The 14,087-nt window shown below is 39.7% G+C and overlaps 1 protein-coding gene across 1 annotated transcript in view; it reads right to left on the bottom strand.

Moving 5' to 3' along the window:
* The window catches only part of LOC150099418 (short-chain dehydrogenase/reductase family 16C member 6-like), a 68,681-nt gene that overhangs the window by 38,015 nt on the left and 16,579 nt on the right, over positions 1–14,087 (bottom strand). The gene's annotated exons all lie outside the window — the stretch shown is intronic.

Here is a 14,087-nt window from a genome sequence, read left to right on the forward strand (position 1 = left end):
TAGACAACAGAATCAGCAAAGCTGGCATGGTAGGAAGTTAACTGAATAAATTTATATGGAATAAGAGAGAAATTAGCCAGAACACTAAATTAGCTGTATCAAGACAGCGTTTAACCAATTTTAACTTATGGATCTGAGAACTGGGTTAGAAGAAAAACACTTGACCAAAGACTAGAGACTGCAGAAATGAGAGTCCTGAGAAAGATTAAAGGCATGAACAGATGGCATCAATGGCAATATCATATTAAAAACGAGGATATTAGGAAAGGACCTAATATTGTCAGCATCCAGGAATGCATTAGCAAAACAAGTGTTCTCTGCCAGGATGGCAGAAAAAAGACCCAGAGGAAGACAAAGATATAGGTGGATCGATACAATAAAAAGTGGCTTAGAAGACAACCTGATAATATTGGAGTCTTGACATTTAACAGACTGATTTGGAGGAAAATTGTAGATAGGAAGTTAGTAATGATGTAAATTTTTTACATAGTACTCTCATATCCTGTACACGCCTTGAGAGTATATATCAGGAATTTGATGATGATGATTATTATTAATTATTTATAGCAATTAATGTATTGCTATTATTATATTCTTGACTTAATCTTTTGTCAAAGTGTTAGCAAACAAAGTTTGCACCTGAAGTAACTTCAGAACTGGACAACTCGTATACAGAAGCTAATGACTTCACATCACGTACCTTAGTATCCCATAATACAAAGCACATATCCTTACGGAACATGTATAATGCTATGCATTATGTAAAGGGTCACTACCCAGACCGGTTTCGACCTTTATTGAGGTCTCATCAGTGGGAGCCAAACCCAGAGTATTTTAGTAATAAGGTGTGACACCTTTTGGCCACTCGTATATGAAAATATGACTTCTACATTACTTCAACCTTGGTATCACTTCTGTATCTCACTCCCACTGATGAGACCTCGATAAAGGTCAAAACCGATATAGGTAGTGACCCTTCACATAATGGATAGCATTATACATGTCAGTAAGGATATGTACTTTGCATTATGGGATACTAAGGCAAGTGTTGTGAAGTCATTAGCTTCTATCTACAAGTTGCCCAGTCTTGAAATTACTTCAACCACAAACTTTGTTTGCTTACACTTTGATAAAGGATTAAACCAAGAATATAATTTCTTGACATCTTAAATTTATAGTATAACCAAGTGAAAAAAATTCCAGCATAGAGACTATATGTTTCTCAACATGAACAATTTATTAAAATAAACAGTATAACCTTGACAAATTTTGTAAGTCAGACTTATATCATCAAGGGTGTAAGTTATATATAAAAAATAAATAAAATAGACTTGAAAAAATTAATTACACATATATTATTATTATTATTATTATCCAGGCCTCCATGGAGTCAAAAGACTCATCGTGGGAGGACCTTCCTAAGAAACACAAAGTCTATCAAGACTCATTGAGGGGAGGTCCCCGCCCTATAAAATACAAAGTCTATCATACCACTCCTTAAACTCATTGACCATTCTCACTCTCACCACTCCATCAGGCAATGCATTCCATGGTTCAACCACCCTCCATGTAAAGAAACCACTCCTCACCCTCTTGCTCATGGTTTCCTTTCATAACTTCCAGGGATGGCCTCTTGTCATCACTCCTTTCCTCTGTTCAACCAAGCAAAAGAACTCCCAGTGTCAACCCTGTAACCACCTTTCAACGGTTTAAAAGTCTCAATCATATCACCTCTCTTTCTTCTATCCCCCAAACTCTGCAGTCCATATTCCCTCAGCCAATCCTCATAACTAACATTGTACAGTCCTGAAACCATCTTTGTTATCTGCCTTTGTACCCTTTCCACAGTTAATTTATCCCCTTCAAATCCTGGGGACTAAATCTGAGAACAATAGTCTAAGTGTGGTCTGATCAGAGTTACAATGGAATGATAACCCTTTTATCTCTACAGGTCAGTGTCCTTCTCATTATTGCAGCAATCCTCTGTGCTACCTTCACCACCTTTGCAATATGTCTCCTAAATTTCAGGTTTCTATCAATCATTAACCCCAGATCTCGTCTCCCCTACTTCCTCCAGTATAACTCCTCCCATAGGGTATGCAGCATCCCATCGATGTTTCCCAAACCTCAAGACCTTACATTTTGCACCATTAAACCGACACCCCCCCCATTCATTTGCCCATCTATCTAGCTTATTCAAATTTTCTTGCAGGGCTACCACATCTGCACTATTACTAATAATCCTTCCCAGCTTCGCATCATCCGCAAACAACTGAATATCTGCTTACAATCCACTGTCAATGTCACTGATGTTTTAAGAACCACAGCTAACAACTACATATAAAAAGAATACGTGTCAAACTTGATACAGGATTAAACTTCTTTTTTTTTTTTTTACATTGTCTGGGAGTATAGAGCATTTCTGAGACTTGTTTAAATTTTCTTAAAAAACAATTATTATCAATATATGGCATTTCTTGTTTTAAGCCAAATTACTTGGTGGGTTGTATTTGTTGTGTGGAAGGCTTATCCTGATCTGTGCTTTATTTTTTCTTTCTCTCTCTCTCCACATCCTTTATGGTTTCAGACATGCATATCTTTCCAAGACCGTCCTATCTGACCTAAACAGCAAATGCCACAAGAGCAATGAATTTTATATATTATTATTATTCAGGCTTCCATGGAGTTAAAAGACTCATCATGGGAGGTCCTTCCCAGGAAACACAAAATCTATCATACCACTCGTTGACCGTTCTTGCTCTCACCACTCTATCAGGCAATACATTCCATGGTTCAACCACCCTCCATGCAAAGAAACCACTCCTCACCCTATTGCTCATAGCTTCCTTTCATAACTTCCAGGGATGGCCCCATGTCCTCGCTCCTTCCCGCTGTTCCACTAAGCGAAAGAACTCCCCAGTGTCAACCCTGTAACTATCTCAACAGTTTAAAAGTCTAAATCACATCACCTCTCCTTCTTCTATCTACCAAACTCTGAAGTCCATATTCCCTCAGCTGATCCTCATAACTAACATTGTACAGTTCTGAAACCATCTTTGTTATCTGCCTCTGTACCCTTTCCACAGTTAATTTATACCTTTCAAATCCTGGGGACCAAATTTGAGAACAATAGTCAAAGTGTGGTTTTTATCAGGGTCTCATACAATGGAATGATAATTCTTTTATCTCTACAGGTCAGGTCCTTCTCAGTATTGCAGCAATCCTCTGGGTTATTATTATTACATGACGCCTTCAGGGAGTCCAAAGACTCATCGAAGGAGGGCACCTACTCCAAAACTCTCTGTCTCCACCACTCAATCCAACTACAATGAACCGCTCTATTTTCATCATCTATACTAGTGTTTCTCAAAGTGTGGTACGCGTATCCCTGGGGTTACACGAAAGGTCGTTGAGGGGGGGCTATATGGCAATTTTCGGCTATGCATAATTAAAGGAGTCATTATATTTTTCAACAAACAGTGCAATTAGAGAGACAACCGGGATAAAACGGCACTAACTAATGAATCACATCCCCTCTCCAACAGAAACTGCTGAATAGACCAAGCAAAACCATATGTTGCCGGTGGAACATATGGTTTTGCTTTACACCACCCCTGTCGTTAACGTGTTAAAACTAAGAAATATATAGTGAATGTGTTTGAGATATTATGGAATTCGGTTGAAGGGAATTAGCATTTCAACTCAACTGTTGAAATGCTAATTTGTCTTTGGTTCGTGCGATCATTTGTTAATACTGCACCAATCATATGCAGTTCTTCACTGCTCTACAGTCTTATAAATTACTGGTAATTTTTGCTTGAAATAATAGGAAAGAAGATGACGCTATTTGGGTAGATGATTTGACGATGCACACAAAGAAACTGTTCTCGATGCCAAAAGTAGTGATAGCGAGTAGGAGCTTCTTGGTAAGTTGCATCATTTTCAGTTTTTTTTCCTGAAAATTTTAGTTTCCGAAAATTCCTGCACATATCTCGCAACATGATTTTTTAGCTTTAAATTTTTGGAAAAAAGTTAGAGTTATATTCGAGTAAATACAGTATTTTTTTTAGCTTTCAAATTCTTACGTATGGATCATTAGATTGGATTTATAAAACCCCAAAAGAGAGAGCAATGTAGCAAATACAAGTAGCTGTAAGCAACAAGAAAACGTCGATATTGCATCTGGATCAAATGAAATTGATGAGTGTGTCGTCTGACATCTCTAGAAAACCTAAATTTAAAAATAAATCATATATTTTGTTTACATGAACATATAAATTCAAATAAAATAGATATTTAATTTTAATTAATATTTTATATAATTTAGTAATGTTTAAATAATTAATTAATTTGTTAATTAATTATTTAATTTTTAATTAATTGAGTAATTAGGGGTTCTTGGTAATAATGAAAATTTAGGAAGGGGTATGTTTGAGAAACACTGAGCTACACCAACACCATCTACTGCCAGCCACTAGTATTTTCACAGACAATCACAAACATCCATGCCCACAGCAGGATTCAAACCCGCAGCCTTTTGGCTGGACAGCGGATATGCTAACCACTCGGCCAACCAGGCCGGCAGGTTATCTTCACCACTTTTGCAATATGTTCCCTGAATTTCAGTTTTCTATCAAGCATCACCCCTAGATCTCTTGTCTCCCCTACTTCCTCCAGTATATCTCCTCCAATTGAACATGCAGCCTCCCATCGATGTATCCCAAACTTCAAGACTTTACATTTTGCTACATTAAACCAATACCCCCATTCATTCACCCATCTGTCTAGTTTATTCAAATCCTTTTGCAGGGCTGCCACACCTGCACTATTACTAATAACTCTTCCCAGTTTCACATCATCTGCAAACAACTGAATACCCCCCCCCCCCACCCTGCAATCCATTGATATGAAGGTTAAACAATACAGGTCCCAGTACTAAGCCTTGTGGGACCCAACTTGTAACCTCCTGCCTCCTTGATCCCACATTGCTTGTTGTATTTGTTTTGTAGAAGGCTTATCCTGATCTGTACTTTATTATTTCTTTCTCTCTCTCTCTCTCAACATCCTTTATGGATTCAGACATGGGTTCAGATATCTCAGTTCATCATGGGAGATTTTGGTGGACATAAGAATTTTCAAATCTTATACACTGGGAAAGAAGCTATTTTAATGTTGAAATTATGAAGCAACATTACAACTTTGTCCATAACATTCTTGATGTAAGATAATAATATTAATAATAATTATTATTATTATTATGTGACACCTCCAAGGAGTCTAAAGGCTCATTGAGGGAGGACACCTACTCTACAACTCTCTGTCTTCACCAATCAATCCACCAACTACAACGAACCGGAACTACCATCATCAACACCAATGCCATCTAACACTCACTACTAGTATTTTCACAGACATCAAAAACATCCACGCACACAGCTGGATTCAAACCTGCAGCCTTTTGGCTGGAGAGCAGATACACTAACCACTCAGCAAACCAGGTTGGCTTTAATTTTGAGAAGCAATAATCACATCATTGCCAGCCTGGTTAGCTGAGTGGTTAGCATATCCGCTCTCCAGCCAAAAGGTTGCGGGTTCGAATCCCGCTGTGGGCATGGATGTTTGTGATTGTCTGTGAAAATACTAGTGGTGATGGTGGTCAGTGGTAGATGGCGTTGGTGTAGATGACGAAGGTGATAATAGTCTTTGGACTCCCTTGAAATCTTGGTGGTGGATTGGTGAAACGGAGAGTTGTAGCATACTGCCCTCCCTCGATGAATCTTTGGATCCCTGAGGTGTTATGTAATAATAATTCAATCAAATTCGTCCTCATCATATGTTACGCTTTCATGTAGGCCTACGCATTTTACTGTGTAAGCTTCCATAACCAATAATCCCGAGGAATAGGTTGGTTGCTCCTTATTCCCAGTGGTATCTTATGTCTGTCGAAGCGTGTGTTCACGGGGCTGGTTTGCCTGCTTTGCAGGAGGAAGAACCCCAGGATAAACTAGGGAAAAAAACCCTGATGTCCATGACTGGCTAACTTGGCTATGGCTGAGGAAGATCCTTAAGCTCCTCATGTCACCAATGGGAATCAAAACTAGGACACTCCTTCCCCAGGCATATGGTTGTGAAGCACATAACCACTAGGCTAACCGAGCAGACTCAATCAAATTACACCTCAGAAATGCTTCTTTTTTTTCATTTTGCCCTTCCTGCAAAGGCATTCAAGTATGAAGATAATGTAATTGCATTTTTGATAAGATTTCAAAAGTGACTCCTTTTGAAAATTTGAAAAGAAATGCCACCCATGTTGAGAACCACTATTATAGATGACAAATAATAGCAAAGATAAAGTGTACTCACTTGTTTTATACATTTTACATTAACCCATTCTTTTTCAATTCTAATTGCCTGACTTATTGCTTAAGTAAGTCAGTAACTAGAACTGATGGCTATATATTGCTTTGAATCGTGTCTCGATAGCTTTTCTTGTGAAATCTTATCAGATGCTTTTTTTCAGATCAGCAAAACTTAAATACAGATCCATATGACTTTTTAACTATTTCTCTTAAAGTAAAAATCTGATTCTAACATTCCCCATTTGGTCTGAAAATCCAGCTTGCATTTCTAAGTTTCTTTTCCACAATTTTTCTTAGTCTCTTCTCAATTATGCTTGCACGAATCTTATTTAGAACACTCAAAGGGAAATTTCTGCAACTCAGCCTACTCATAATATACTATAAGTTTATAAATAAATAAAAGATCTTGCAATCTATTTTTAATCCCTATTTTTCTAAAATTGCTGGGTGCTATGAGACCTCTACTCCAATCATTCAGAATTTAACTTGAATTATGTAGTATAGCCACTAGAAAACATTTCTACATCCACATCTGAGCATTTTTGTTTTAATACCATCTTCTCTTGTTGCCTTACCATATTTTAGGTTTCTGATGACTTCTTTCCTATCTTAGTTATTGATATGTATTCCTGAATTGCATTCCTCTACAATATTTTCTACCACTGTTCTCTCATTTAACAACCATTCTAGGTATATTCCACACATCCAGGATATCTCTAACTTTAGTTTTTATGTTGTATGTTATTTTTATTATTATTATTACATGACACTTCCAGGGAGACCAAAGACTCATCGAGGGAGGACACCTACTCCACCAACCACAATACACTGATGCCATCTACTGTCCGCCACCACCACTAGTATTTCCACAGACAATCACAAATATCCATGCCCATGGTGGGATCGAACCCGCAGCCTTTTGGCTGGAGAGTGGATACGTTAACCGCTCAGCCAACCAGGCCGGCTAGGATTTATTTTATAGTAATTTCAGCTCTATTAGCTTTTTTTATAACCTTCATAATATTTATCTTGAATGTTCTTCTTGGCTTAAGTAGTTACATTTTGTTTATAACATGCTTTTCTTAACAAACGTGTTACCTTTCTGGGCTACATATCTTTCATACTTATGTAATTCATTACTGTCTTCCTATATAATATAGCATCCATAACATCTCTTCAGATTGCCTGCTTAGTCTTCCATTGACCAATTTACAAAAAATCTATTTATCCTCCTAACTCAGATAAATATTTAGGCACTTCCAAATGTTCCTTTACCAACTCCGAAATAGACCTGATGGAGCAAACCAAGATCTTATTAACCCAAGCTATCTCCTGAGCTTCTCATAATTGCCCAATAGTTCCAATATACTTTTCACTCACTTGTCTTCATATGGCTGGACACTATTTCGTAGTAACTATCACTAATGGGATTCAGATTAGACACACCTCATTCAGAATATCATCCTTTTCTTTTTTTTTTTTTTATGTTGAGCCCATATACAGAAGGTTGGCTGGTCAACCTATAGTACATTAGTACCGTATATGGGTGATGGGTTGTGAAAGGAGAAACTTGTTTACTTTGATTTGAATGCTGTATATTGTATTCCTTGGGAAATAAGTCAGGGGGAAGACTGTTCCACAGTAATGCAGTAGCAGGGATGAATGAGGAGGAGAAGAAACTTGTTCTGTGGGTTTCGAGGTGTACTGTAAAAGGATGTTGGGCGGCAGCTGTACGTGTTCCAATGGGCTTGGTACAGGGTGGGGGAATTATCGATGCTGTTTCAGATGAACCTTTCCCGTGAAAGTATTTATAGAATATACAGATTGCAAAGACAAAGCATCTATGTGAAAGTGGGGGGAGCGAGTTGGTGAGGGATGGGTCATTTATTAGTCTAATTGCTCTCCTCTGTATCGAGTCAAGCATTTTGAGGGAGCTTTTTGGAGCCCCACTCCAGATGTGAGAGCAATATTCGAGAGCTGGACAGTTTGTGACTTGTATAGTGTTAACAGCTGTTTAGAGGTGAAGCAGCGTCTTGAGCGAAAGAGAAAACCTAGTTTTTTGGAAGCTGAGGATGCAATGGTTGCGATGTGTTTATGCCAGGAGAGACTCGGAATTACCTTGATGTCAAGGTAATTCCGAGAAGAGAAATTTCGTCTTGTCTATGAATTTGAGTGTTATCGAAAACAATGCTGAGGAAAAATGGTTCTTTTTGTGAGAAATAAGACAGAACTGGGTTTTACTAGCGTTGAAGTTGACAAGGTTGTCTGAGCCCCATTGGAGGATGGCTTGGAGGTCAGAATTAAGGGCAGTAGTGGTGGTTGTTCTGTGGGTTGAAGTGAGTTGTGTAGGGTAGGGTTTGTCAAATGAAAGGGAGGAATGTAGTGTGCTGTCATCTGCAAAACTGTGTATTGGGTTAGAGGTCAACTGAAGTAGGTCATTGATATATAGAAGGAAGAGGGTCGGTGAGAGAACTGTGCCTTGAGGGACCTCGGCATTAGTTGGATGGTGAGAGGATAGGAAGCCGTCTACCATTACACATAGTGTGCGTCCAGACAGGAAGCTGGCAATCCATCGGCAGAAGTCCTGAGGCAGTCCAAATGATGGGAGTGTGCTTAGTAAGCCTGCCAGACTCGGAAAAAGGCTTTGGAGATATCAAGTGCAACTACTTGAGATTCGCTGAATTTCTCCATAGCGTTTGTTCAGTGATGGGTGATGTATGAGAGTAGATCTTCTGTTGAACGGCTTTGGCAGAATCCGTACTGGTGGTCATCGCTTAATAGTCAGGTACCTTCAAGGTAGATTAGGATTTGAGAGGTGATGATTTTCTCCATTACTTTAGATAGGACTGAAGTGAGTGAGATCGGGCAGTAGTTAGATGGCAGTGATTTGTCATCCTTTTTAGGAGTGGGTTGAAAATATAGGCTAGTTTCCATGTTTTGGGATATATACCAGTGGAGTAAGAGAGTGTGTACAGGTGACATAGGATAGGAGTCAGTTCAGATGCACAGACCTTCAGGATAATTGGAGGAATTCTGTCTGGGCCAGGAGACTTTTTGTGTCTAATTTAGACAGCAGGTTTGTGATGTCTTTTTGGCAAAAGGATATAGGGGCATTGTATGTTGGGCAGTTGGAATGACTGGAGGACATTTGCCATTGTCAGTTATGTGTGCATTGGAGGCAAAGTGTGATGCCAGGAGGTTAGCTTTTTCTATGGGTGATGTTGCAAATGAGCCATCTGGGTATGATAGAGGTGGGAATAGTGTAGGGCAAAAGTTATGGCCAATTGCCTTGGCAAGGGACCAAAAGGCACGGCTGCCGTTTGGACAGGCTGCAAGCTTCCTGCTTTTTGCCCGTTCAAAATCTCTTTTGGAAGTATTGACAGTTTTCTTGTATTTGTTTCGGGCTTCAGTGTAGGCACTAAATGAGGATGGGGTTCTTAATTTGAGCCAGTTGTCGTATGCCTGATTTTTCATTTGTACAGCCTTGGCACATTTTTTGGAGAACCAGGGTTTAGTTAGGGGACGGCAGGTCTGAGTAGTGTGGGGAAAATATGCTTTCATGCCAGCGAGGATCACTTTGGTGATGCATTCAGTGCATATGTCTGGACTGGAAGACCGGAAACAATAGTCTAACCATGGGAATGAAGCATAGTAGTCTTGGAGACTGTCCCATTTGGCACTATTATAATGCCAAACTACTCTTGTGTGGGAGTAACTGTGTAGGCGTTGTTGCATGGGGAAGGAGATAAGCACTAAGTTGTGGTCAGAATTACCCAGGGGACTTACTACATTCACTGCATATTTGGAGAGGTCATTAGTAAGGAAGAGATCTAGGGTATTTGGGGAGTGGTTTGGGTTATCTGGTATTCTGGTCGGTTTTTGAACAATTTGCGTGAGGTCATTAGTGACTGCAAATGTTTCAGCATCTCTGCTGAAACATTTGCAGTCACTAATGACCTCTTCCAGTCATGCAGGATCTGTATGACTGGAAGAGGAAAGTCAATTGGTGTTATGGACGTTGAAATCACCCAGGAGGATGATTTTGCTGTTTGGGGAGTGGGACTGAGAAAATCAACTTTTAAGGAGAGGAAATGAAAGAGCTCTGGCAATTGGTGGTGTTAGGAGAGCGATAGAGACAGTAGATGAATTTGACTGAGTGGGGGAGGGATATCTTCAGCCAAAGAAGTCTAAGTTGGGCGATTCCAAGCTAGTTGTTCTCTGGCAGGGTATGTCAGAGTGGATATATGCACAGACGCCACCCTTGGATCGAAAGGAGTTAAATAGCGTATAGTTAGGAAGGTTGAGATGAATAGTGCTGGGGGGGGGGGGGGTAAGATTTGAGTTTCGGTTAAAAAGAGTAGGTGGGGTTTGGTGGACTGAAGGTGGTAGTGGATGCTGTTGAGGTTAGAGTTGAGGCCACAGATGTTGGTGAAGTGGATATGCAAAGTTCTGTCAGGCATGGATTTGACCCCAAGTGTCCTGAACATTTCCTATGCAGTGTCTGCATGCTGGTGTTCTTGGTGGCTACTGGCGTCACTTGGTTTTTGTACTAGTTTGGATTGTTTGTAGTCTATTACCGAACTGTTGTCTCCATTTTGGCATTTTTCTTCTAGTAATTTTATTGCAATATCATCCTATGATGATATAGCAATAAAATCAAAAATGCTCAAGCCTTGCATATCTTTCTGTTACATACCACTTAATGTAGTTGTCTCTCAAAGTCAAATTCATTTTCCTTTACTGCCAAATGAAATCTCTTTGTTCCAATCTAAATTTCCATAATTTTAGTTATTAAAATCTCCATCTTGAGCAAATACAACTTCATTCTTAACATCAACAATATACGCTTTCCTCCCTCATCTTTTCTATTCTCACGAAAAACATCATAATCATCACATCCAATCATTATTATTATTATGAATGTATGGATACATCCTCAATGGATGTATCTGTTGATGTGTGGCTCCAGGCCAGTGCTATGAAGTCAGGAGAGGACTGATTACTGTTTACTGGAAAAGAAGTTTGTTTCTTGGGCTGAGTTTGCTGCAACGATTCCGTAGGGGTACTTTTGACCGATGGATTAGGATTCTGTGATTTTTGTGTGCTCGATGAATTGGAAACCTTTGTCCAGGTAAACACCCAAGTATTTGGTTCCTTTTACCCAGGTATACCGGCATTGAACATTTTTATGTTGTCTTTGGGGATTGTTTTTCTTTTGGTAAAAAGTACCAGAGTGCTTTTATCTGCATTTACTTTAATTCTCCATTTACAACACCAAGTCTCTAGTGTTGAAATGACTACTTTGTAGGCAACTGGGGGCCAGTTGTGGGACAGGGATCTTGTCAGGATGTCAGTGTTGTTTGCATATAGTGCAGTGATGGATGGGATTTTCATGTATGTCTGCTGTATAAATATTGAATAGAATGGGTGCTAGCAGGAGGCCTTGGGGGAAACCCTGGCTTGGATTTTCCTTGGGGAGAATCAGGTGGCGTTTATTTTGATTTGCATCCTTCTGTTGGTGAGGTAGGATTTTAAGCAAAAGTCTCCACCATACATACTGGTGGGGACTTTTGCTTTGAGAAATTTATATAGGAGGCTGTAGTGCCATATTTTATCAAAAGCCTTTGCTAATGAGGAACATGGCTCCTGTTTCCAGCTGTATCCTGTTTGACTGGATACAACTGACATTCACAGACCCAGAAGATAACATAACATAACATAACATCACTGGCAAGAAGGGTGAAGCAAGATGCTTTTATTCCCTGTTATCTGATAGGGAGGACAAATTGAAGGAAAGATTCATGAGCTGTGAGCTTGCCCCTGGGGGGACACGGAGATTAATCGTTATTGCTGGTATTTAGGATGGCTTTTGGCCTCTTGTATTTGAAGAGATCAGTTTTGTCATAGTTTGCTGCCTGTTTAACTAGATCGTTGGGGTGTGTAGAGATCTTTGAGAAGAATTTTTCCGCTGTAGTTTGTAGGAAAGAGTAGATGTAAGGGATATTTGTATCTCTATGCAGTTGGACGTTTCTTACAAACCACGGTGCATCCAAGATCATGCGCAAACACTTATTTTGCACTCTCTGCAGCCTGAGGATGTTGGTGCTGGATGTGTGGCTCAAGGCCGGAGATGCATATGTCACTATGGGGCAGATCATCAGCAGGTAGAGAAGCACTTTGATTCTGGTATTCAGCTTGCTTTTTCTATTTATTAGAGAGTAAAGTTATGAGATGGGTTTAGATGCTTTTGCACATAAGGCTTTGATGTGTGGGTTGAATGTTAATCTTTTGTCTAGACTTACCCCAAGATATTTTGTGTCTGTTTGCCAGGGAATTTTGGTGTTGAATAGATAAAGGTCCCCCTTGGGAGTTGCCAATCTTCTGGCAAAAAGTATCACTATACTCTTTTGGGGATTCACTTGTAATCTCCATTTGGAGAACCATTGTTCTAGTTTTAGTAGGTTTTCTTGCAGTGACGAGATGTGGTTTTAGAGATCTAGTAAGTACTGCTGTGTCATCTGCGTAGAGTGCTAAGATGGATGACATTGAGTTGTGTGGTATGTCTGCCACATATATCAAGAATAAGATCGATGCCAGTAGGGAACCTTGGGGAACTCCTGCAGAGATCCGTCGCTGACTTGAAACTGTTCCGTTTGATTTGACTTGTATGTGTCTGTCCTGGAGGTAAGATTTAATTAGGTGGATGATTCTTGATGGTATGCCTGCTGAGATGAGTTTGTGTAATAATCCGAAGTGCCATATCTTATCAAAAGCTTTTGCTATGTCGAGGAAAGCTGCTCCAGTGTGCTGGTGCCAATTGTAGCCGGTGGTGATGTACTCAATTATCCTATGAATTTGTTGAGTAGTACTGTGATGTTGTCGAAAGCCAAATTGTTCCTTTGGAAGGATATTTAACTTGTTTACTGAGGCTTGGAGTTTGGAGAGGATGATTTTTTTGGCAATTTTGCCTAAGTTTGAGATTAGGCTGATGGGGCGATAGCTTTCAGGCAGGTGTGGATCTTTACCTGGTTTATGCACTGGGACCACATCTGCGACTTTCCAATAGCTGGGGAAATAGTTAAATCTGAACATGGCGTTGATCATGGTGGTGAGATGTACGACAGCTCTTCGGGGCAGCAGTTTAATTATTCTATTTGTTATGCCATCTGGGCCAGGGGCTTTTTTATTCTTTATCTTCTTTAGAACTTCATAGATTTCCACTGGTGAGGTGTTTGCAGGTTTGTTGTTGCAGATGTCGGTGAGTTTTAATGCATGTCTGACATGGAGGTGGATTTTATAGACATGCTTGATGTCCAAGTTGTTGTATGCAGGGCTACACTATTTTTCTAGGTTCTTTGCTATCTCTTCAGCTTTTTCTGCATCCATGGTACAAGGCCCCTGTCTGACTTGAGTGGGGGAAGAGATTTGTTTTTGTTTCTGAGGCTTCTTAATATGTTCCAGATGGAGTGTTCGCCGGGTGATATAGAGGCTAGTTTGGCTTCCCATGTTTCGTTCCTGTGAGCTTTAAGTGCTTCTCTAACTTCATTGTTCAGTTTGTTGAGGATCTTTTTGTCATGAGGTGAATGGGTGTTGTGGAACTTTTTCCTTGCTCTGTTTTTGTCCCTAATTAAATCCATCATGTCTTCGGGTAATCGGTTAGGCTTAAGAGTGGTCTTGGTAGAGGTGACAACCTTTATTATGGCTGTGTTGATTTGCTGGGTCAAGCTT

The sequence above is a fragment of the Typopeltis vanoorti genome, chromosome 14 (assembly GCF_054136105.1).
Source record: "Typopeltis vanoorti isolate ZY-2024b chromosome 14, IOZ_Tvanoo_1.0, whole genome shotgun sequence".
NCBI classification, from domain to species: Eukaryota; Metazoa; Arthropoda; class Arachnida; order Uropygi; family Thelyphonidae; genus Typopeltis; species Typopeltis vanoorti.